This window comes from Perognathus longimembris, chromosome 21, assembly GCF_023159225.1.
Source record: "Perognathus longimembris pacificus isolate PPM17 chromosome 21, ASM2315922v1, whole genome shotgun sequence".
NCBI classification, from domain to species: Eukaryota; Metazoa; Chordata; class Mammalia; order Rodentia; family Heteromyidae; genus Perognathus; species Perognathus longimembris.
In genome coordinates, this window is record NC_063181.1 from 35,237,120 (window position 1) to 35,259,648 (window position 22,529).

The 22,529-nt window shown below is 36.0% G+C and overlaps 1 long non-coding RNA gene across 1 annotated transcript; it reads left to right on the forward strand.

Annotated features, from left to right (window-relative positions):
• Window positions 1-34: 34 nt before the first annotated feature.
• Window positions 35-11,998, forward strand: LOC125339572. The gene is made up of 4 exons (XR_007208562.1): window positions 35-207; window positions 1,514-1,518; window positions 11,330-11,335; window positions 11,986-11,998. It is a non-coding gene; the product is annotated as an uncharacterized LOC125339572 (long non-coding RNA).
• The last annotated feature ends 10,531 nt before the right edge of the window (window positions 11,999-22,529 follow it).

A 22,529-nucleotide genomic window follows, 5' to 3' on the forward strand; every position in this document is an offset into this window, starting at 1 on the left:
ACTTTCCAATGATCAAAAAATGCTGCAGACTTTTTGAGTTCCCAATATGTTTCATAGAAAATAAATGAGAACTATTTTTTAAAATATTTTAAGAAAAAGAAAAAAAACAAAATCCAGTGTCATATGAGCGTGGAATTTTATCAAATAAATTAATAAAAAGCTGTTATAAAATGTCCTGGCCTGTCCTTTCAGCATGCTTTTCCAACTGTTTCCAATATTTCTGATGGCCCTAAGAAAGGGATTTGGCATTTTGTCTCCTCTAACACGAAGTAAAAAAACAAACAAACTGAAAAAGTATTGATTGAATAGACAGAAAGTTATGTTCTCATAAAACCCAGAGAGAGAGAGAGAGAGAGAGAGAGAGAGAGAGAAGTTCTTGACTCTGATCTCAAATATCTAAAATACAAAACAAAATCTCAAAGCCCATACTGGATCCACCATATTTAAAACTCAGAAAGCAGGGCTGGGAATATGGCCCAGTGGCAAGAGTGCTCGCCTCACATACATGAAGCCCCGGGTTCGATTCCCCAGCACCACATATATAGAAAATGGCCAGAAGTGGCGCTGTGGCTCAAGTGGTAGAGTGCTAGCCTTGAGCAAAAAGGAGCCAGGGACAGTGCTCAGGCTCTGAGTTCAAGGCCCAGGACTGGCAAAAAACAAAAAACAAACAAACAAACAAAAACCTCAGAACGCAAACAACCATGTCTTCTTTTCAGATTGGTTTATTACTAAGAATATTAAATAATCAGCTTCTAAACACAGCTGTAAGCTTTGAACTACATACTGATGAAGGAATTGATAACATGGCCCATTCAAAGCTATGCCACTATTATGCCTGAAGCACAGGTGAAAGATGAAATTGCTTCCCACCATTCCATTATTTACTTCTTATGCTTGTCCTTATGTGTGGCAATATAACATAAACTCCTTCAACCTTCCCTTTCATGTGCTTGGAAGTTAACTTTCAATAGTAATGGAATAAATGTTACCTTTCACTTTGATTTTCGACAGAATTTATGTTTCTCAAACAACTGGGCATACTTCACTACTATTGAGGATGACATGGTATCCTGTCTTAATTTGGTTTTATGTATTTGTAAACCAACTGGAATGGGGTCGGTTTAGCAATTATTAGCCATGAGAAGTGAGAAAAGACCCTAAAACATTTAATCTCTTCTAGGACATAAGAAATAACTTCAGGACATTATAAATAAATGCTCAAATCATCAGCAGGGTTTATTGAAATTATAAGGTGCTGCAGCAGTATGCTAGGAAAACAGTAACAATATATAATATTCTAAAATAGTCAATGTAATAACAAAATAAACCAAAAGGAAGAACATTGCTTTGGGCTTCATGGATATGATCATAGCTGATATCAAATTTCATCATATTTACTGCCCTTTATTTTCTGTTACAATCAAAGTGGCCAGTGGCATCACTTTGAGCTTCTTTATTCTATCTCACTTCAGAAAATGCTCTGGAAAGCACCACATATATGGAAAACGGCCAGAAGGGGTGCTGTGGCTCAGGTGGCAGAGTGCTGGCCTTGAGCAGGAAGAAGCCAGGGATGGTGCTCAGGCCCTAAGTCCAAGGCCCAGGACTAGCCAAAAAAAAAAAAAGAAAGAAAGAAAGAAAGAAAATGCTTTGGGAATAGCCTTTTCCAGCCTTTTTTTAAAGATGGCAATTGTGTCAATTCTACATACAGTACATCGTTTGTTTTTAATGTACCCAGGATTTTGCAGTAGCTGTTTTTGGAGAATAGATGAGTTCACAGAGTTAGAAGACTAAACTTAGAGCATGTAAACCTTATGATCCACCACCATGCTTCTAGAATGCTCCACTGCTGTTTTCATCTGCATTGCTTGAACTGTAGATTACCATAGGTCTTCTAATATCAAGACAGGCAAGGTGAGAAGAAGAGGGGTAGAATGATGAGACTTTGGAATAATCAGAGCACAGATGCATTAGCCAGAGACACATATTTAGAAAAGTGACTATTAACTGGTTGATTGCATACATCATTTAAAAAAGTGAATACAAATTTTAAGTGGGTTTTTGAAAAATAAATTTATTTCTTAAACCCGGAGACAATTTTGTTCATTGTATTGATGAACTCTTTAAAAAAGTGAAATTATACTTTCTCTCTCTATTCCTAGGGACTGGATTGTATAAGAATAATATAAGGAAAAAAACAAAGATAGTTTCCCTTGGTATCTCTGGGTTCTCAAAAAAGCACCTATTTTAGTTTTTCAGTATGTAGATATCAAACTTAAGTTAATTGGCCCAATGGCCAAATGGCCAGATGATAAGAAGACATGAAGCAAGTCCACTAGGTAAAGAGATATTCTTATTGTTACTGATTCTGAGTTACTGTACCAGGATTTCCTCCCATCACTGCCCATCCATAAATATTAGAACACAGTACAGAGACCTCTATTCATTCACATCCCAGTGGTGTTAAAGACGTCCTGATAGTACAAATCCTAAAACACAAGGAGAAAGTAATCTAATAGTAACTGAATACTTACAAAGAGCTGAGATTATAATTTAACATATGCCTACTTATACTTCCTATTCTACACTTCCTTTTCTTTAAATTACTTTCTGTTGATATTATTATATATTTCCTGTCAAAAATATTATTACATAATTACTTTATATTGGGGTGCATGATGCATATTGTATTTGTTTGTCATGCCATGTGGTAAATAACTAAAAAATTGCTGACAAGGTGCTCTCAGATGTAAATTGAGCCACACATATAGAAAGTAATAGTTATAATTATACAGTTTGTGGTCAGCATTTCAGTTGAGATGTCGAGTCTGCAGGGGTGGTTGAGATTAGAGGCTTTTGAAAGATAAACAGGCAAGAAATTTGTCCATTTAAGGCAGGACATTGAAGCAAAAAGGAAAACGTAAGATGTCAATTATTTATCAACATATATTGGTTTAAAAAAAGCCTAAAAAATGTGTTACCAAGTAGGCCCTTTTCCCTAAACAGCTGTTTACTCAACCTTGAGGTTCATTTTCCTCTTTTTTTATGGTAGTATATGAAAGTCTCTATTTGCCAAAAGGAAATGCACCCTTAGTAAATATATATGCACCTGAGGCAAATGTAATGCCTTTTGGGTGGTCTCGTATCAAGCAATGAACATAAGTAGAAGTTAAGGTAGAACCAACAAAAAAGCCATCTAAAAGCATTTCGTGGTGAATTACCTTCAGGATCTGGGAAGATGAGCACATATCCCTTTGTTATCCATTCAGTCTTTAACTACCCACTCAATAACTATTTATTGATTTTTCCTATGACATACCAGACCCTGCCCTAAGTGCTAGGATATGAACATTCAACAAAAGATATTAACTTCGCTGTCACTAAAGCTTACATTCTGATTCTGAGCATTTCAGAGAGAAGATACACAGCAAACCAGTAAAGAAATAACCCCATACCTGGTGAATTAGCATCACAGAAAGAAAATGGAGCAAGGAAGAAAATGCCTAGGGGAAAAGCATCCAATTTGATATTAAATCGACAAGGATACCCTGCAGATAAGAAGGCTTTGGAGTAGAGATCCGAAGATTGTGATTTAAGAGTATTGTGAATACATCAATTAATTCTTTGATATTTTCTGATAAACATAGGTCTTAATTTCCCTTCCCGGAGTCTCAGTTGGGTTCCACAAGTCCTAGAATGCAGCATCAAGTCCTGTGTGCAGTGGACAAACTCTGTGCAGACAAACTGAGGCCTCAGTCCACAAGCCTTTGAAGCATGCACTCCAGCTCTACACGTAACTGTCAGAACAGTAACACTGGTGTCCTGCAATCAAGACACATACCCGATTGAAACTGAGATTTTTTAAACCCCAGGCGGAAGTCCAGGGGTCTCAGTTTAGATCTGCAACTTTCCCCTATATGTCAAATCGACACAATGAAGAGCAAAGAGAGATCTATTACATGGCAGACATGGGAAGATATTTTCAGCTGCCTTCCTGGGTACGAAGATTCCTTTCACTTAAATAGGGAGATTGGGAGAAATGAGGTGAGAAAAGTATGCATAATTAAAATGGCCCCAAGTCACAAGTCTAGCCTATTTGTCCATTATCTCACTCTTTGTCCTTGGAGAAATTCTGGAGGATTGTTTTCACTTTATTACAAGAACCAGAAAAGGAGCAACATGATCTGAATTTTGGACTGTTTTAAGGTGGTAAGAAGAAGGTGTTGCCTGTTTCAGTAGTCGGCCTTCCATGTAATATACTTATTATAGAATCATCTCCTTCCTCCTAGAACACCTAAAGTGATTTCAAAGGGATTGCAGCAGAGCAAACTTCAGGTCAGAGGGCACAGAAACAAAGTGGGGCAGCTTTGAGTTACTTCACAAGGCCCAGCACAAACATTTTTAAGTTACCTCTTACACCATCATGTGTCAGTGGCACCAATTACCACCCTTGCCAACTCCTATCCAGCTTCCTAAAACCTTGCCACACATAAAGTGCTAAAACTATAAAATTAAATTTAAAAATTATAAATAAAAAAGAAAATAAACTTAAATGACGCACAGGAGGATTGTACGCCCCTTGGTACTCAGCTAATGAGGAATGGGGGAAGGGGCTGTGCATTAAGAAATCAATTGTTGGCTGTAAACCCTTTGGGTGCCTACATCCACTAGACATATGATCTTGCACGGCCACTATTAACCATGGAAGTCTTGCTTTGGCTGTACTTCACGTCTCTGAGTCCATTCTTTCGGGCTTAGGCAGTTGAGTGCGGTTTTTCACATTTTCTACAGTCCTAGGACCTTCTTGGTTATAGTCAAATATTCACAGCAAAGAGGAATTTGGTAAATCACAGCATCAAACATACTTCATGGTGATAGTAACATAGTTGTTTATGCTATCTCAGACGGAGAAAACTGCAAAACAATTTAATTTAAAATTAAACGTATTGTACTTTTTAAAAATTCAGAGTTATCATGTAATCATTTTTTCTAACTTTAGAAATTTTGAAAACTTTTATTGAGGGTTTTTTTTTTTAGCATTAGGCAGTTATTGCATCTTTTTTCCTCTTCCTCTGATGTTCAGTGATGCATAAATGCGGAGCCATTTAAATCTTTGAGATTTAGAAAGATCCCATGATTCAATATTTTGAGTTTAAATTTTTTCTTAAAAGTAAGACCAATTAACAGCACACCAATGATGTTCTTTGGTTGAAATACCTGTTTTCCACAGATGTCTGAGAACAATGGTGAACTAAAATTGCACAGTACTTAATTGCCTGAGAATATAAAATTGGGTAGAAAACACACTTCATCTAAATTGCTCTGTGTGTATGAATGTATAGCATATGTATGTATTATTGCAAGAATGTTAAAGAAAAATAATCACATTTTTCTTAAGGATACAACTTGCCATATAAAAATGGTAGTACTGTAACTAGCAGTTCAAGGTGTGTATTCTACTTAAAAACCATTATATCTAAATAAGTCAGTGTGCATCATGTGGTAAATTAAGCAAAAGGCAAAGAATAATTTTCTCTGAAATAAGGCACTATTAACAAGCAGAATAAGCCATTAGCATTAAGGTTCCAGTAACACTATTTAAAGCAATTTGTGCATGGCTAATGTTTTTCTCTTTTTCATTTGTACTCAGGAGGATTATTTTTAATTAAAATAATACAGAGAGTCCAATTTGGCTTGACATATCATAGATGAGGAGAAAAGTTTGGCTAGTTGTTTGTATTTGTTTGTTTGGGCTGGGTTTTCTCTTACTCTTTCTCAGTTTATTTTATGAAATCTCAACTGCAGATAATTTATTGTGTTAACACTGTGAAGGGCAGAAATGTGGAGGTGCTTTGTTTTTGTTTTGTTTTGTCTTATCTGAGTTTTTAATACCTCTGGGGATTTTTATTGTATTCACATAAATTGATATAAGAAGAACAAATCCAGCTTCTTATGCCTAAAACTAGCTTGGGGCTTTTATTTATGTAGAAAACAATGCCAAATGCTCTCTCCTTGTCTCATAAACTGTGACATTCAGTTTCCATGAAATCATTTATTTATTCTTTCAATCTTCACTCAATGTCTGCTGTGTGTCAGCGAATTGCACAAGCACTGCAAGTAAATTAATGCAAAAATAACAAAAGTTCCTCTCCTCCACTAGTAGCATATTTTCTAGTTGAAGAATACCAACAATACTCAGATTGTTAATTGTGTAGAACATTGGAAGGTGCAAGTATTGTGGAAAAAGCTACAAAGGAAATGATTGGGGTAGGAATAGGGAAATGCATTTTAAAGAATTAGCCTATGCAAACACAATTACATCATCTTCTGCTTAGAGACTTCCTTTCAGTCATAATACATGGAATATGTTTACCACAGCTGTTAGGTGGTGTAAATTTACTTCACAATCTCATGCAGAGCTGTAAAATATAGAGGAGACTCCATTTAAGGGGACACGATGAGACCGAGAAATACTGAGGTCCAGATGAAATGGAGGTGAGCCAAGTGTGGAAAATGGGCCGGGTGGGGGGGGGGGGGGGCGGGGGGGTTGGGGGATGGGGGTGGGGCTCCCAAGCACCAGGCTCCCAAGCCATTATGGAGCACGCAAAACTTGAAGCACGGTCTGGAAAAGAGACACCCAGTCAATCGGGTTGACACAAAGAAGTTGACCAATAAAATCCTCACTCACTCCATTAAAGCCTGTCCCAACTGCCCATCAATTCACATCAGTGGCATCACACGCTTCTGTCTCTCACCTGCTGTCTGTCTTTGACTAGTGTTGGGATAAAGCTTTGTTCTTCTTCTTGTGTCTGCATAAATGCTTTACCAATGAACATAACATGTGACAGTTATTTCCAAAAACAAGTTTTCCACAAGGTCAGAAATTTTGTTACTCCATTTCCATGTTTGGGACGCTCTTGACTTGCTAGGATGCTAGAAGATTCACAGAAGGATCTTCTTTTGACCTACACTGGCTGTGTTCCAAGGTAGTCACTATGAATATAGTCAATCTGTAAGTCAATAAATGGATACCTGAAGACATTCAGCACAGTCACCTGTGTTTGAGTCTGTCCTCTTACTGTAGATCTCCACATTTATCCTTCACAGAAGACTGGTCAGTACCTTGAAGAGGTGTTTCAAACCTTATAGCTCCAGTAGTTCTTAAAGGATGTTAAATTTCTGATACTTCCCCTTACTTGTCTACCTCTCAGTGGTTTCTAGCCAAAGTACAACTAGAAAACAAAGAAACAAGCAAATTAAAGCTGAGTTTCTGAAACTTTTCTGCCAGGGCTGGCTTTAAATTGATATGGCACACAGCAACCATGTTCCTTTTGCTCTACAGACTTTCTCTTATGCCTTAGTACCCTCCTTTACTTTCTCAAATATTTTATGTACGGAAAAACAATGTTTTTTTTATCCTTAAAGAGGTGATGGATCAGTGATTATATTCCTCCTTACTGGTTTTTGCCTAACTGTTCTGAGTATATAATGCTCTTTAAGAAAAATAAGTTCTTTGATAAAGTATGGCTAAAAATACATTTTTGCTTTCTAAAACTTTTTTTAGAATTGTTCATAGTAATGGGGTTTGGATTCAGGGCTTCCAGTTTGTTTGGTAAATGCTCTACCACTGTAGCCATTCTGATCCCCTTCAGATTGTCTCAGGTGTTTGCTCATACCAGCCTCTGTCATCCTCCTACCAATGCCTACCACATAGCTAGGTTTTCAGCCACCATGCCTGGCTTGTCTTTAAATGAGAGTCACACCACCATTCTGCCTAGACTAGCATTATACTCCAATCTTCCTTCTTATGTCTCTCACATACTTGGGATTACAGGTGGAAGCCACTGCGCCTGGCTGAAAAATGTTTAATAAAAGCACTTCAATTATCCTTGGGTGCTGATGGCTCAGCACCCAAGAATGCTAGCTCCTCACGAAGCTGAAATTTGAGGATCAGGATTCAAAGCCAAATAGGGCAGAAACAAGCTGGGAGACTCTTATCTCCACTTAACCTTCAAAAAGTCAGAATTAGAGATATGATTCAAGGAGTAGAGGACCAGCCTTGAATCAAAAAGCCAAGTGACAGCAGAACAAATTCAATTCTAGCCCTGTTACTGGTACACACCATCGATCGATCTATCTATCTATCTATCTATCTATCTATCTATCTATCTATCTATCTATCTATCGATCTGTCTACAGAGAGAGTTAATTCAGTTGAAGAGAAACTGTTCTATAAGAAATTATCCAGAACTCATCAAATAAACTGAAAGTATAAAAGGCGGACAGAGAAAATACAATGCATGGTTAATCATAGTTAAGAGTTTGGTCAGAAAATTGGGAAGAAATAATATTTGAATCAGGTGGTAGAAATTTTCCAGGCATTTATTTTTTGGAGTGGTGATATCAGTCCTTGGGCTTGAATTTAGGGCATAGGCATAGTCCCTGAGCTTTTGTGAACAAGGGCTAGTGCTCTATCACTTTGCACTATAATGCCATTTTCAGCTTTATTTTTAATCCTCAGGTTAACTTTAGATAAGAGTCTCAAAGACATTCCTGGCGTTAATCCCCAGTTTCTAGACGTTTTCTAAGATACCAACACTGAGACCTGTAATGTCTTGTCTGGTTTTTCTTGTTTGTTTGTTTTCTAAGCAAGATAAATAAAGATACACTGTAACAAATCAAAGTAAAGCTCCCAGAAAAAAAAAAAAAGCCCAGTTCTCCACAAATATATGACCATGAGTCTGGAGAGTGATTTTTCACTAGCAAAAAGGAAGCTGGACAATGGTTATGAGATGAATAATATGTGCTGGGAGAAATACAGGTAATATAGAAATTTGTACTATGCTAAAATCTGTAAAGTGTAAGCATGAAATAATTTCTTTTAAAAAGAAAAATTTCAGCTACTGGCATTTTATTAAGACAACTTAAAAGATGAACTTTAAGTAGATGAACCCAGAGGAAAAGTTTATATTGATTATTTTTGGTTATGACCTTTGTGTTGCAAAAGTAATACATATTTAAACACACTTCAAAAAAGGGATTGAATTATAATAGCAATGTTTTCTGTAGGGGGAGGGAAGTGAACTGTTGAATTAAATAAAAAGATGAACATTAAAATAGTAACAAAAACATTAAGAAATTGATATAGAATACATACAAGTTTAGAAAAACTTGAATGCAAAGAAACCTAACAGAATTACCAAAAAGGAAAGAAGAAATAACCAAATAATAAAGTGGAAATTTCATGAAATGATAAGCAGAGATAAATATGGATTTATCAACAATTAAGCAGATGACCATCTACAAAAGAAAGACCATTGACTCCAAGTTACAGGAAACTATAGGCCATCTCTGGTGTTGATTGATCAGACAAGGGAATCCTTTGCATTTTTTATCTGGACAGTGTTTCTATTTGTCTTGCTGTCAGTGAGGCTTGTGTCTTTCTCTGTCATACTCATAGAGAACTCTGAAGTTTGTGTTCTATAAAATAGTTGCTGTTGATCACAACATGTCCACTGAGCTGTGGGACCATATCTCCTGCGAACACTTCTGGGCAAGATGGCTGTTTTCTCCCTTTGTAAACTTGAGAGATACAAGATATTATTAAACTGGATTAAAACAGGACAATTTTCATGTTGCTTGTAAAAAATGAAAACAGATGGACACAGAAGGCTTAAAAGTCAAATGATGAACTGCACAGTGGTTTAAGTATGTAACCCTATCTCTTCAGAAGGCAGAGATCAGGCGTGGTACAAAAATATTAAGTGGAAAATTCCAGGAAAAAAAGCACAACTAAATTTTAACTTGTGTGCTGCTTTGGGCAACATGAAGTCTTATAGTTTCTGTCTGTCCTGCCCATGAAGTGACTTTTTTTGCCAAGACAAGCCCTACTATATATGCTACCAACCTATGGGCTACTTAGCAACAGTTGTGGGTTATTGGGTGGACTGTCCTACTGTATTGCTTGTACTTTTAGTTAAAGTGGCTCCAAGTATAAGAATGGCTGCTGCTATCAATTAAAATATGCCAATGAGGAGCTATAAAGTGCTTCCTTTAGGTGCAAAAGTGAATTTCACAACTGAAAAGGAAAAAAATAACCATATGTAAAGATTGCTAAAATATATGTTAAGAATAAATGCATCTGTACACTTACGAAAGGAGTGAATAGTATTTCATGTGAGTTTTGCTGTCATGACTCGGACTGCCAAAGTTATAGTCTCAGTGTGTGACTTATGACAGAAAATGTGTTACTTTTGTATGTGAGATAGGCATATAGAAAACCAATGAATCCAGGGTTCATAATTATCTTGGAGTTTTTGGAAGGTTACCCCTGTGCGTTATAGGGATTGCTGAATAAAAGTCAAATGCTTGCATGAGGAAGTGTGAACAAGGGGTCATGTAAACAGTGGACCTCCTGGTACTCTTTTCAACTGCACCACAGGCTTGAAATCAAAGGGGAAAAAAAGCAGCCAGAGTCTAATAAGCATATACAAGAGTGAGGGGTGCCAGTGTGTGCTGAAATTCTTACTGTTAGAGCCAATTTGGATCAAAAGCTTAAGTTTAGTTTTTGGTAACAAAAATATAGAATAATAGGTTTTTATTTAATTTGGATTTTAAAAACTGTTTTGTTTTTTTATGAGTTACTTCATGATAATCCAATTGTACATCTGAAAATATGTTTTTTAGGTCTGATATTTATTTTTAACTTGGTTTGTGAAATGTTCTTTTCTATTTTTTTCACATAAAAGACAGATCCAGTGCTCGTATATAAATGCCATGTAAAGTCCACAGTTTTCTTAGGGAACAAAATAGAATTAAAGAGTGGTAGCTCATGCCTATAGTTCTAGCTATTCAGGAGGTTGAGATTTAAGGATTGAGGTTTGAAGCCAATCTGGGCAGAAACATCTGTGAAACTCATCTGCAATTAACCACCAAAAAGCTGGACATAGAGGTGTGACTCAAATGATAGAGCGCTAACTTTGAGCACAAAAGCCCAGGACTGAGTTAAAGCCTCATGTCTGTCATTAAGAAACAAGCAAGAATTTTAGACACAGAAATCAAAATTGAATGGAAAAAGAAATCATAGATACTACAAATATAACAAAAATTTGAAATATTGTATATATCGTAAACCCATTATGATTCTTTCATATGTCAAAGATTATTTTAAGTTTTACAGAAAGAATTAAAAGGTAATTTAGTGTTAGAACTTAGGTGCTGAAAAAGTTTATATTTTGTCATTGAAATTTCAGATGCAGAAACCATGAGTCTTCCCTGATCAGTAAACATACATTATGAATTTGGCTCAGAACTACTGAGAATCTGTATTCAGTTCCCAGTGAGAGAATTATGTGAGCTGCATTAGCAAATATATTCCCAACAAATGAAACCCTTTGTAAATTTTGTGTCTGGAAGTAATATCAAAGCTTTTTATTCTATGTACAAGAATTATAATAAGTCACCAAAATAAATGTGAATAACTCTGTCTACCCACTCAACAGTCCTGTAGCCAAATCTCCACTGAACACCATGGCCAGCCAAATTGCCTTCTGACATGGGAGCAAAGGTGACAGGATGTTAAGACAAACAGAGTGACCTCAATAAAGTATTGCAAAGCTTTTTAAGGTCAATATTAAGTTTTCAAAGTGTGGAGGTCATAAATCCTGTCACAACTCTTCAACTCTGCTAGTGTAGAATTCACAGGTAATAGGCAGGAGTCAATGTGATTGTATTCTAAAAAACCATTTATAAAAATGGTAGTGTAGGTTTTCCCAAAGCTGGCCTTAATCAGCTCAGATGACATAGCATGTCAGTGTGTATTTCACAGAAATATCTGACAGTGGGACACATTTTAGGAGCATTACAATCCTTGAAGTAAAGACATTGTTAAAATTTACACATGATCACCATTAAAATAAATCCCGCTATGAACACAAATATTCACATTTCTTACCCATTATGAGTTTTGCACTGTATGACTTGGTTAAGGTATTTGCGATGAAGAGACGTAAGGTTTTGTACTTTTTCCTCTGAAAAGTTTACATGTATTTTCCTTTTGTGTTTATATCTTTAGTCCCTGTGGATTTTATTATTTTGAATAGTGTGAAGTAAGGACCTATTCTTTATGATGTTTTAAATTTTCTTAGAAACATTTATTGAATAATTTATAACCCTACTGATTTGAAGTGCCTCTTCTATCATAATATTTAATATTGAACTATGATACTTTTTCTTTCTTTTATTGAGATCTCATAATCCTTCCATAAATTTAGTATTTTCCCCATAAGGAATAAAGTCTTAATATAGTTTTTGCTAAGACGATTACAAGATTCCTTGTCATTTTTTGTAGTTTCAGTTAACAGAATATATGTTTTTCCTTGCTAAAATTGTAATTAGTTCTTGCAGCAGTATGCAAAGCTATCAAGAATTATATATATTGATTACCAGACAGTCTATACTGTATTTCTAGTATTTTTGTCAAATGATACTTTTGAAGATTCAAAGTAAGTGATTATGGTAATTGCAATAATTTAAAACTATTGTGTCTATATTTAATTTTCTTACTTGTTCACCAAAGTGGGACTCTAACCCACGGTGAGACTGTAACCCATGGTGGGACTCTAACACACAGCCAGACCTGCGGTGTTTTATCCCGAATTCAAAGGAGACTCCAAGACACTCAGTCAAGGGGGCTAGGATTTCATTATCCACATGATGTTTGCACTCTACCACTTGGGTGAAGTGCAGCACCGAGCTTCAGTTAGGCCTGGATTTTTAAAGGTGAAAACCACACGCAGGTGGTCCAGCAAGTTAGACAAAGCAAGCAAGTGGACATACAGAAGCAGAATTGGTGGTTAATGATTAAAGATGCTTACAGTTCCAGTAGACAAGATAATACTGACCAAAACACATTCCAGTTTTTCCTTTTTGGATCTAAGACCAGACCACATTCCAGGGTTTTGTGCTTTTCCGAGTTTTACTCCCATCCATCGAATTCTAGTAACCTGGTATTCAATTTCCTAATTGAATTTCCTAATTCTGTTTCTGGAATTTCCCTATCCCCAACAGGGCCTTTTGTGGGGCATTATTATAGGCTGGGTGTCACAGTTAGTAATCCATTTTTTTCTATTTTGAGGCAATTATTAAATCTTAGAATCCTCTGTTCTTCAGTACTTCATGTGAAGATTTCATCAGTGTATTATGAGAAGTACTTTTGTGTTTTACACAAAATTCACATTCATTTAGATTGAAATAAGCAATACAAAATTGAATTTCTTCACCCCAAACAATAGCAATCTTTTCTGTATTATTTCTAGATAAATGACAAAACATTTATTTATGTAGGTTTTTCTTGTAAATCAAGTAAAAAAATCATTTACTTATGTAGGTTTTTCTTGTAAATCAAGTCAAGGCATGAAGTATAATTACAAAAAAAGACAGAAGCAAACGGCCAAGCTTTTTGAGTGGCAAATTAGCAAATACCACTTAAATTGATCTTAAAGATATGCTCCAAAAGAATAAAGACATTATTCATAGAAGGAACTTAGGTTCTTATGTATTGGTGATGTTTGTGTTTACTTGTATCTATATTTCTATTCTTCTTAATGACTGTGTTTGATTTTTTTTTTTACTTTGCCTGATCCATACTTCCAAAGATTTTGTCTTTCAAAAACAATTTGTGTATTTTCTTAATTTTTTCTTTTTAGTTATAATTTTCTTACTTTGGAAGGTTGTTTTTCTTTGAATGAAAGTTTTTTTCTACTTAAAATGAAAAGATTTACATTTGTTTTCCTATTTTATTATCTTTAGTTGTACAAAGGCGTTGCCATCTAACAAACCAGTTTATATATACAACTTGATGTAGTATATTTCCTCTGAAGTTTCTATTCGTTTTCATTATATCCCAGGTTCAGTCTTAAATACTCATTTGTTTCCATTTCCAATATGCTCCTCACTTGTTTAGGTATATAAAATTTGTTGTGAAATGTCTTAAAATATGAGATTTAAGTTTTATTTTATTTTGTTGTAAAGGTGATAGAGGGTAACGCTACAGTTAAAGTAATGAGTATGTTTCTAGTTGAACATTGTTACCCATTCCTTCATTTTTCTCCCACTACCCCTCATTCCTTCCACTCCCCTCCCCCAAGTTCATTTCCAAAGTAGTGTCTTGTGAGTATCACTGTTGCATTGATTCACCCTTTGTCTTTGTTTCCCCATTTTGTTATTTTCCCTTCCCTTCTCCAAACCAGATAAAGTTATATATTAGACACAGAGAACCTGAATCGAAAAACAATTACTCCCGGGGTAAACCAAAGAGAGGGAGGGGAAGAAAGAACTTTGTACAGTACAATAAAAACAAGAACATCCACAACAACAAAAACCCTCTTGTTTCCATATCTTGGAGTTAAGTTCAATTAGCATCATTTTATAGTCATATGAATACAGTTATTGAGCTATTGTGATCCTCTGCTAAGACTATCCTAGACATATACTAATTGCTACAAATGAGGAAAAACATGGAGCCTATGTTTCTTTGGGTCTGGCTCACTTAACTTAATATGATTTTTTCCAAGTCCTTCTATTTCCTTATGAATGGGGCAATGTCATTCTTTCTGATGGAAGCATAGAATTCCATAGTGTATATATACCACATTTTCTTGCTCCATTCATCTACTGAGGGGCATCTAGGTTGATTCCATATCTTGGCTATGGTAAATAATGCTGCAATGAACATAGTTGTTTTGGTAGCTTTAGAATGGCCTTGTTTGCGATCATTTGAGTAAATGCCCAGGAGTGAGATTGCTGCGTCATAGGGGAGCTCTATGTTTAGTCTTTTGAGGAATCTCCATACTGATTTCCAGAGTGGTCAAACCAGTTTACATTCCTACTTTTCTTTTGTGGCCAGAGATGATGAACATTTCTTTATGTGTCTATTGGCTATACTTATTTCCTCTTCACATGATTCTCTTTTTAATTCTTTAGCCCACTTATTAATAGGGTTGTTGTTTCTTTGAGGATTTTTATAGGATGGTACAGTTTTTTCAGCTCTGTGTAAAATATGAGAATTTTATGTTATCATTTTGTACCAGTACTGAGGCCTGAACTCAGGGCCGGGGTGCTATTGCTTAGCTTTTTTGCTCAAAGCTTGTGTTCTACCAGTTGAACCAAAGTTCTACTGCTAGCTTCTTGGTGGTTAATTGGAGATAAGAGTCTCTCAGATTTGAATGCTTGGGTTGGTTCTGAACTCTGAACCTCAGATTGTGGTTCTCAGTTCCTAACTTCCTGTGTGGCTAGGATTACAGGACTGAGCCATTGGCTCCTGGCTGTGCTCCCTTATGTGAGGACAATATGTAGCTACACCTCATGAGAGGTATAATGGTATCTGTGATGTTTGTTTGGCCAAAAATGACAACAGTATTTTACAACTTTTGGACTTCTCTTTTATCCCAACACATACTAAAAGTTTTCAAATGTTCCATGTGTATATGAAATATGTTTATAGGCATATAAACATATTTATATAAATATATTTTTATAAAGATATTTATAAATATATTATATAATATAAATATGTATATATATATTGCATCTGGTGAATTTTTGAAAAAATTACACTGGGCAATATATTGGAATTAGCCCAAGGGCCTAAAATTGCTGCTGGAATACAAATTTCCAATTAAGACATTGGGCCATACAGTAACAATGAGAAGTCACATTACTTTTCAAACGCTGAGATTTGTGGATTATTTGCTTCTGTGATGTATCATCCACAAACTTGGAACAATTCATGGTATTATAACAAGTGACACTAAATGTGCAACAGCGTTCACCAATGTTGGGCTTCGGTGATGTAGGCAGCTGGTGTGACTTTAGATTTTCACCTACAACAGGTTCATGGAGATGCCTTGGCAAGGGACAAACACAGTAGTGTGCAGAACGACTGTCACACCTTGTTCATAGAAGTACCTCATGACATGTCCACCTTTACTGAGAGCCCTACATGGAGCAAGGTTGGTGTCAACTGTCTAGAAGAAACTACATTGTTCCTAGGATGGGCCTAATAGGTAAGAGCTGATAAAGAAGGCAGCACACACTGACAATAATGAATTCTAACATATATGACATTAAACTACTCTATCCAATCCAATTGATTTCACTTGCTAGTTCTATTTGATATGTCACTTGGAGAGAAAGGTATCACATCCTTGCTGTTTGATTTTCGTGCTGTTTCTTCCTGTCCTGTTAGTCTTTTAAACCAAAGCTAAAAATGGATTCATATGATCTATCTTCCTGGTAAATTTGGAGGCTCATGATTGGGAAATAAGTTTGGAAAACATATTTCTTTGTCATTTTATACAGTTTTACCCCTTAAATTTTCTCTAATAACATTACAAATTTAATTTTTTGTAGTTTTCACCAATATATGTTTAAAATCCAAAGCAAGATTCTGAAGACAACACTGTCTTGGTTCAAAACCTGGCTCTGAGAATTACTACTTATATGAGTTAGAGTAAGGTCACAAGTCTTTTTTGCCTCAATTACCTTGCTTATGAAATTGAAATAATCATGACTCAACCTAGAACTATTATGAGGATTAGAATTTTGCCAACAGTGCATGAGTGTTATTTATTATCTTTTTATTTTCCAGTGTCATTCATAAGTACAAAATGGCAAGATTCATTTCATTTTTTTCATTATATATGAAGTTGAAGATTACTAGGTTAGCCTAATCCCAAATTTTTATAATCATTAATATTTATGAATTTATTCCTATTCTTTCCAGCATTTTTGAAAGTTACTATTATCTATAAGTGGTTGTAAATAAGAGTTTTCATTTTCCCAATGTTGTTTTATTTATTTGGCTTTCTCCTTTACTCTGTCTATATTATTTGCTTTGTTATATTTATTTTCTACACTGATTTTAAAGTTCTTTTCTTCTGATGTTACTAATTATTTTACTATTGCATACATATTTGAGTTTCTATTTTTTCTCTATGCTTCTCTATCTTGTCTCTACTTCCAGTATTAATGTAATTATCATCTTCAAACTGTAAGTAGAAATTATTTTTTAAAATAAGGAAGCCTTTTTTGAATCTGTATAGTTTGCTCATCTATGGTCTTACTATGACTTTTTGCATTCAACTTTATCTACTTGGAATTGACCTAGGTCAGTAGAAAATGTGCAGGAAATTATAGCCTATACATTTTTCTCATAGTAGGATAAGCTGATAAGCCAGAATCTGAATGACAACAAAATTGAGACAGGAGACTATAAAACAGGAAGTAAGATGGACACAAAAATGAAGAAATAAGCACAGGAGGGTAAATCTTTGGCATCACAACCTATCAGGAAATAGAAAAAAACTCCACCAACCACAATGCTGTCATTATTTAATTGAAGATTGAGTTCTGTGGCAAGGAAATAGTGGAAGACAGCCACAAAGCCAGAGATCAGATAAACTGCCATTTTCCCATGGCAGGTCTATACCATGTGCTCTTTTCCTCTGCCATAATTTTTTTCTAATAAAGATTTCTGTCACCTTTATTGTGTTTGAATCTTTCCTGAATTCTTTTTGACAGACATAAGGACCAAGGTTTTTTAGATGCTCTAAAGTTTCTGGTAATGTATTTGAAGTTTTGACTTTGAAGTTAGCGATTTAAGTATGTTGTCTTCTGATTGAGTCATGGTGAATGATTACATATTTTGGTGGAAGGACTCAGGTCAGCTGTGGGAATGGTTACAGACACATTATTCTTTAGTACTTGAATGTACTTCTTTTCATTTACAACCGTTTTCATTGAAATTTTCCTGAAAGATACCACCTAATTGATAAATCTTCATCGCAGTCTCATCTCTGTTAATGCGATCATTGGTCTTCACAGCTTCTATTTCCCTGAAGTTTTGGAGCCCTGAACAGATAAGTTTTCAGCAGCATTACAAAGTTTTGTAAGAGGGAATAATTGCTTCATGTTTACCCAGACTCATTATAAATCAGAATTATTACTAATGCTACTTCATGAGTCTTTGGTGACAAATGGTAGCAGGATTTGAAAGCTACTGAGTAAATGGCTGGGAAACATTAGCTACAAGTTTAATTTGTGAGCTATCAAACCTATTTCAAAATTTCCACACTGTGTTTTCTGAATGCTAATTGTGCCAGCAAATTTGAAATACAAAACTCTTACATAAGTGTTCAGAATTAAGTAAAGTCCTTGAAATGGCCACAGTCAAACCTGTTTTAATTTTTTTTCTTAGTAAACATTTCAATGTTCATTTATTTTCCTTATCACAAGCAGTCTAGGAAGATATGAAAGCATTTGGGAACAAAAGAAACATTGGCTATGATAAATGCTAGTGCCAATGGGAAGGTATGTGTACAAAACATTTCCTGTCTCTTCTCCTGTCTTGTTTTCTCATCCAGCAGAGGTACGCCATGACCAGGATCAGCATTCTCAGAGATAGATTTTATCACATCTGTTTTAGCTTTCCATCACTGTGATAAAACACCTGGAGTCTGCCTTAACATTTTATTAGCATAAATTAATCGTTAAAAGCAATTTCTTTGTAGTATTTGCCACATAGTGACAAAGTGCGTTTAATGAAAGTCACTCTGCCCATATTGCTCCTTCTAATGCCTGGAAAGGTTTACTCTGGGTAACATTTTCAGGTGTGAAGTTAGCTGGCTCCATTCCTTTTGGGGGTTTAGGTGAGACAAAACATCCAACTATGCAGGAATGCATAGTAATGACGGCTCATCACCTCAATGAGTTCAAGAAGAGATAGGGTGGGGAAGGAAAGTAGGTACTAAAATACCCTTTTATGAACTCCTTCCCCATCCCAGGTACTTACTTCTTCCAACCAGGCCCCAATCGATAAAATAATCCCATATGCACTCATCCAATTACCTCTCAAGGCACTGCTCTATCACTTGAATCATTCTTCCAGTCCATTTTGCTCTGGATAGTTTTGAGTTGGGGTCTTGATTTTTCCTTGGGCTATAGACTATAATTCTCTAATTTATGCTTTCCGTGGAGGCTGAAAGGGCAGGAACATGGCACCATGCCCAGATTTTTCTTTTAGAATGGGATCTCACTAGCTTTCTGCCTTGGTGACCTAGAAGTATGATCCTCACAATCTCAGCCTCCTGTAAAGCCATGACAATCATGGTCTACTACACCCAGCCTATTCACTGAAATGGTGTCTCAGAAACGTTTTTCCCAAGCTGAAGGCTCCACTTTTGCACAGTGCTACATTCAGGATCAAGCCTTCAATGCACAAGACTTTGGGGATATTTTATGTCTAAACAATAACAGTGCCAAAGCTCTCCTGGGTTTGATATCACATAGGAACCAATATTATGGCCAATTTTCATTTCTGGATAATGCTTAAACAAACTAATCTGAGAGCATCTCCTGATTTTTCTGCTTTCTCCAGTGTTAAGTGCTTCTCAAATGCTGGTAAGAATTCAGGGCATGGATTGTCAACATTTTTGGTGGTCCAAATTCTACAAATAATTTTTTTTTTTTTTTTTTTTTTTGGCCAGTCCTGGGCCTTGGACTCAGGGCCTGAGCACTGTCCCTGGCTTCTTCCCGCTCAAGGCTAGCACTCTGCCACTTGAGCCACAGCGCCGCTTCTGGCCGTTTTCTGTATATGTGGTGCTGGGGAATCGAACCTAGGGCCTCGTGTATCCGAGGCAGGCACTCTTGCCACTAGGCTATATCCCCAGCCCCTACGAATAATTTTTTAAGCTTCATTTCAAGAACACATGCTTGGATTTTTCAGTGTTGCTTATAAATTGCCTGGCTTTGAAGAGAACTTTCGATTCTAGAAAACTTTTTTGTCTGTCTGTTATTATTTTGTGTAATATTTTCTTCACCTCTCTCATACGTGCATCATTCACTTTTTAGTAGCCCAAAGAATATCTATCTACTTTGCATTTGTGAATGAAGATGGCAACACTGCCCTCACTGGAAGCTGCTGAATAATAGTGGGTGTGACAAGGGAGAGTAACCAAGGGGGTCAGTGTGATTAAAATGCAGTTCATGCATGTGTGAAGATACCAGGGTAAAATCCCTTTGAATAATTAACTTAGACTTCACATTGATAACAGGAAGGTAAACAGGTTCTATTGGTATGCGAGGACTAGTGGGCAGGATTAGGGTAAACAGAAAGAGTGAAGGAAAGTGAATGTGATCAAAACACTATGTGTGAAAATGAAACAATTGAAGTTTGTGGAGACATTTTTGGACAAAAGGGAAGGGGGATGAAAGAGACTGATGGGTGATGGGTGAATCTGATCAAGGTAATTGTAGGCATATATGGACATGTCCACATGAAACCCTCTTGGAGATTAATTGGATTCACTGAAGGTTAACGGATGTTAAGTTTAAAAATGTGAATAATAAAATTTCACAAAGGGCATACTGAGGACATGGTTCCAATGGTAAACCTGGTAATTGCAAGGTCCTATGTTGAAATCCTAGTATCATCATCAAAAACAGACAACATAAAACCTTAGAAACCTGAAATACCTTGATTTTTAACTTGTATCCTCTAGACTTCAAGACAATAAATTTCTGTTGCTAGATCTCCACTGTGTCACTTTATTACACTTAAAAAGTCCATGTCATCTCTACAGTCTCCATCAGAAATTCTTATTTTTAAATAAACACTGGATACATTTATACACTGAATTGAACTGGACCATTTTCCTTAGGTGTATACTGCTGTGTGCATCTACATACTTGACTATAAGATAAGATAGGACTGGATGGGAGGATTTTTGTCTCTTTTTACTTTAAGTGAAGAAGTTGAATTTTGGTAGCCTTAACTTGTGCCAATCTGCCATCAGCCAATGTTCCTGCAGATCTCTCTACTGGATCTGAGTCATGATATTATAAATAATGACTTCCACTTCAAATCCCTGGAATTAATTCTTAAATTAAAAATTTGCCGAATGAATACAAAGTGTCAGAGGGAGCTCAAGGCAAGAATATACCTTTATGAAGGGAAAGGAAGTGTTGAGTTGGAATGTTTAATTTGTTGACGAAGACTAAACAACATTTGTAATCTCTGAACACTTGGCTAAATCTCTCTCTGCTGCTGAGCAGCAGCAATGAGTGCTTAGGAGGAAGAGTACCTCAGTTCAATTCGCACACTGTACTCAAATGCTGGCTTGATTTGTCAAGATGAATATGGGCTGAGCAGCGACACTTGCCCTTCTTTTTGCTTATGATGCCTCAGTTTCCCTGAGTGTGACCCAAATGTGAAAGCAACTAATATACACTTATGCAGAAGGACACAAATGGAGAAAATTATATCCAAGAGATATTCAGAGGCTCACTAATCTACTTCTCTAAACTTTATTGCTATTGTTTGTAGAATGCAGAAGTTAAATTATAATATAGTTAAAATTATGTAGTGAGAAACTTCAGGACACACAAAAAAAAAAAGACAGCAAAGATTTAAGTGACCTGCTTTACCTTAGGTTAAATAGAAGGTCAAAGCACTTTATCAACACATAATTTAATTCTGTCAATTTCTTTAGGTCTACAAGATGAACACACATTCCAATAGCTCTAGTGCTTCTGGTTAGCACAGGACATTTAGCCTTCTTAGAAATGTCACTCCTACAAGGGTTTGAAATCTTTCAGGATTTATCCCTTGAGTTCTTAAGTGGCCCAATCTGCAAGTAGTCAGTGTCCATATGTGATCATTAAATGGTATTGCTTCCTTTGAAGTCTCCTAACGGCAGCTCCCATTCTTTTTGCTTTCATTGTCCCTAAGAACTTTACATTAGCTCCAATGGGACTGCCTTTCAAGTTCTCGCATTCAAATGTACTTGAAGTGTCACCTCCATGTTTCAAAGTTGTAAAGTAACACTGTATTGCAAAAGAAGAATCGAATAACTTTTCCATTCTCAGATATGTTTCATTAAAATTAAAGCTGATATAGCAGAATAATCAACTAGTAATGAAGGATCCAGGCATTTTTTTATATCCTTAGCACCAAGTCTGGTCTCATCCTGTTCTTTGTATTTTCCTTTGCTAATAGGCAATGCCTTCTTTCTGGGTCATGAAATGACTGCAAGAGAAAAATGCATCATATGATCACTTGACAACATTTATCTGAAGTAATTATAAATAATTTTGAAATGTGAAGAGTGAGACAGAGATACTCACAAGACAATATGTTGGAAATGAATTATATAGTTTGGGGGTGAGGTGAGGGAGGAAGCAGGAGAAAAGTGAGGGAGGGGATAACATGTTTGACAAGAAATGTACTCCCCACCTTAAGTATGTAACTGTAACCCCTCTGCACATCACCTTGACAATAAAATTAAAATTTAGAAAGAAGACAGAGACAGAGGCAGAAAGACCCAGGGTTCTGCCTATCTTCTCCAGTATGCAGTTTTGAGCAATCACTCATTGTTTGTGAGCTATTTTATAATTCTCCAATTGTAAAAATGGAACACGGTTAAAATGTGTCTTATTCACAGAAACATGAGTGAATTATAACCTGTAAAATGCAA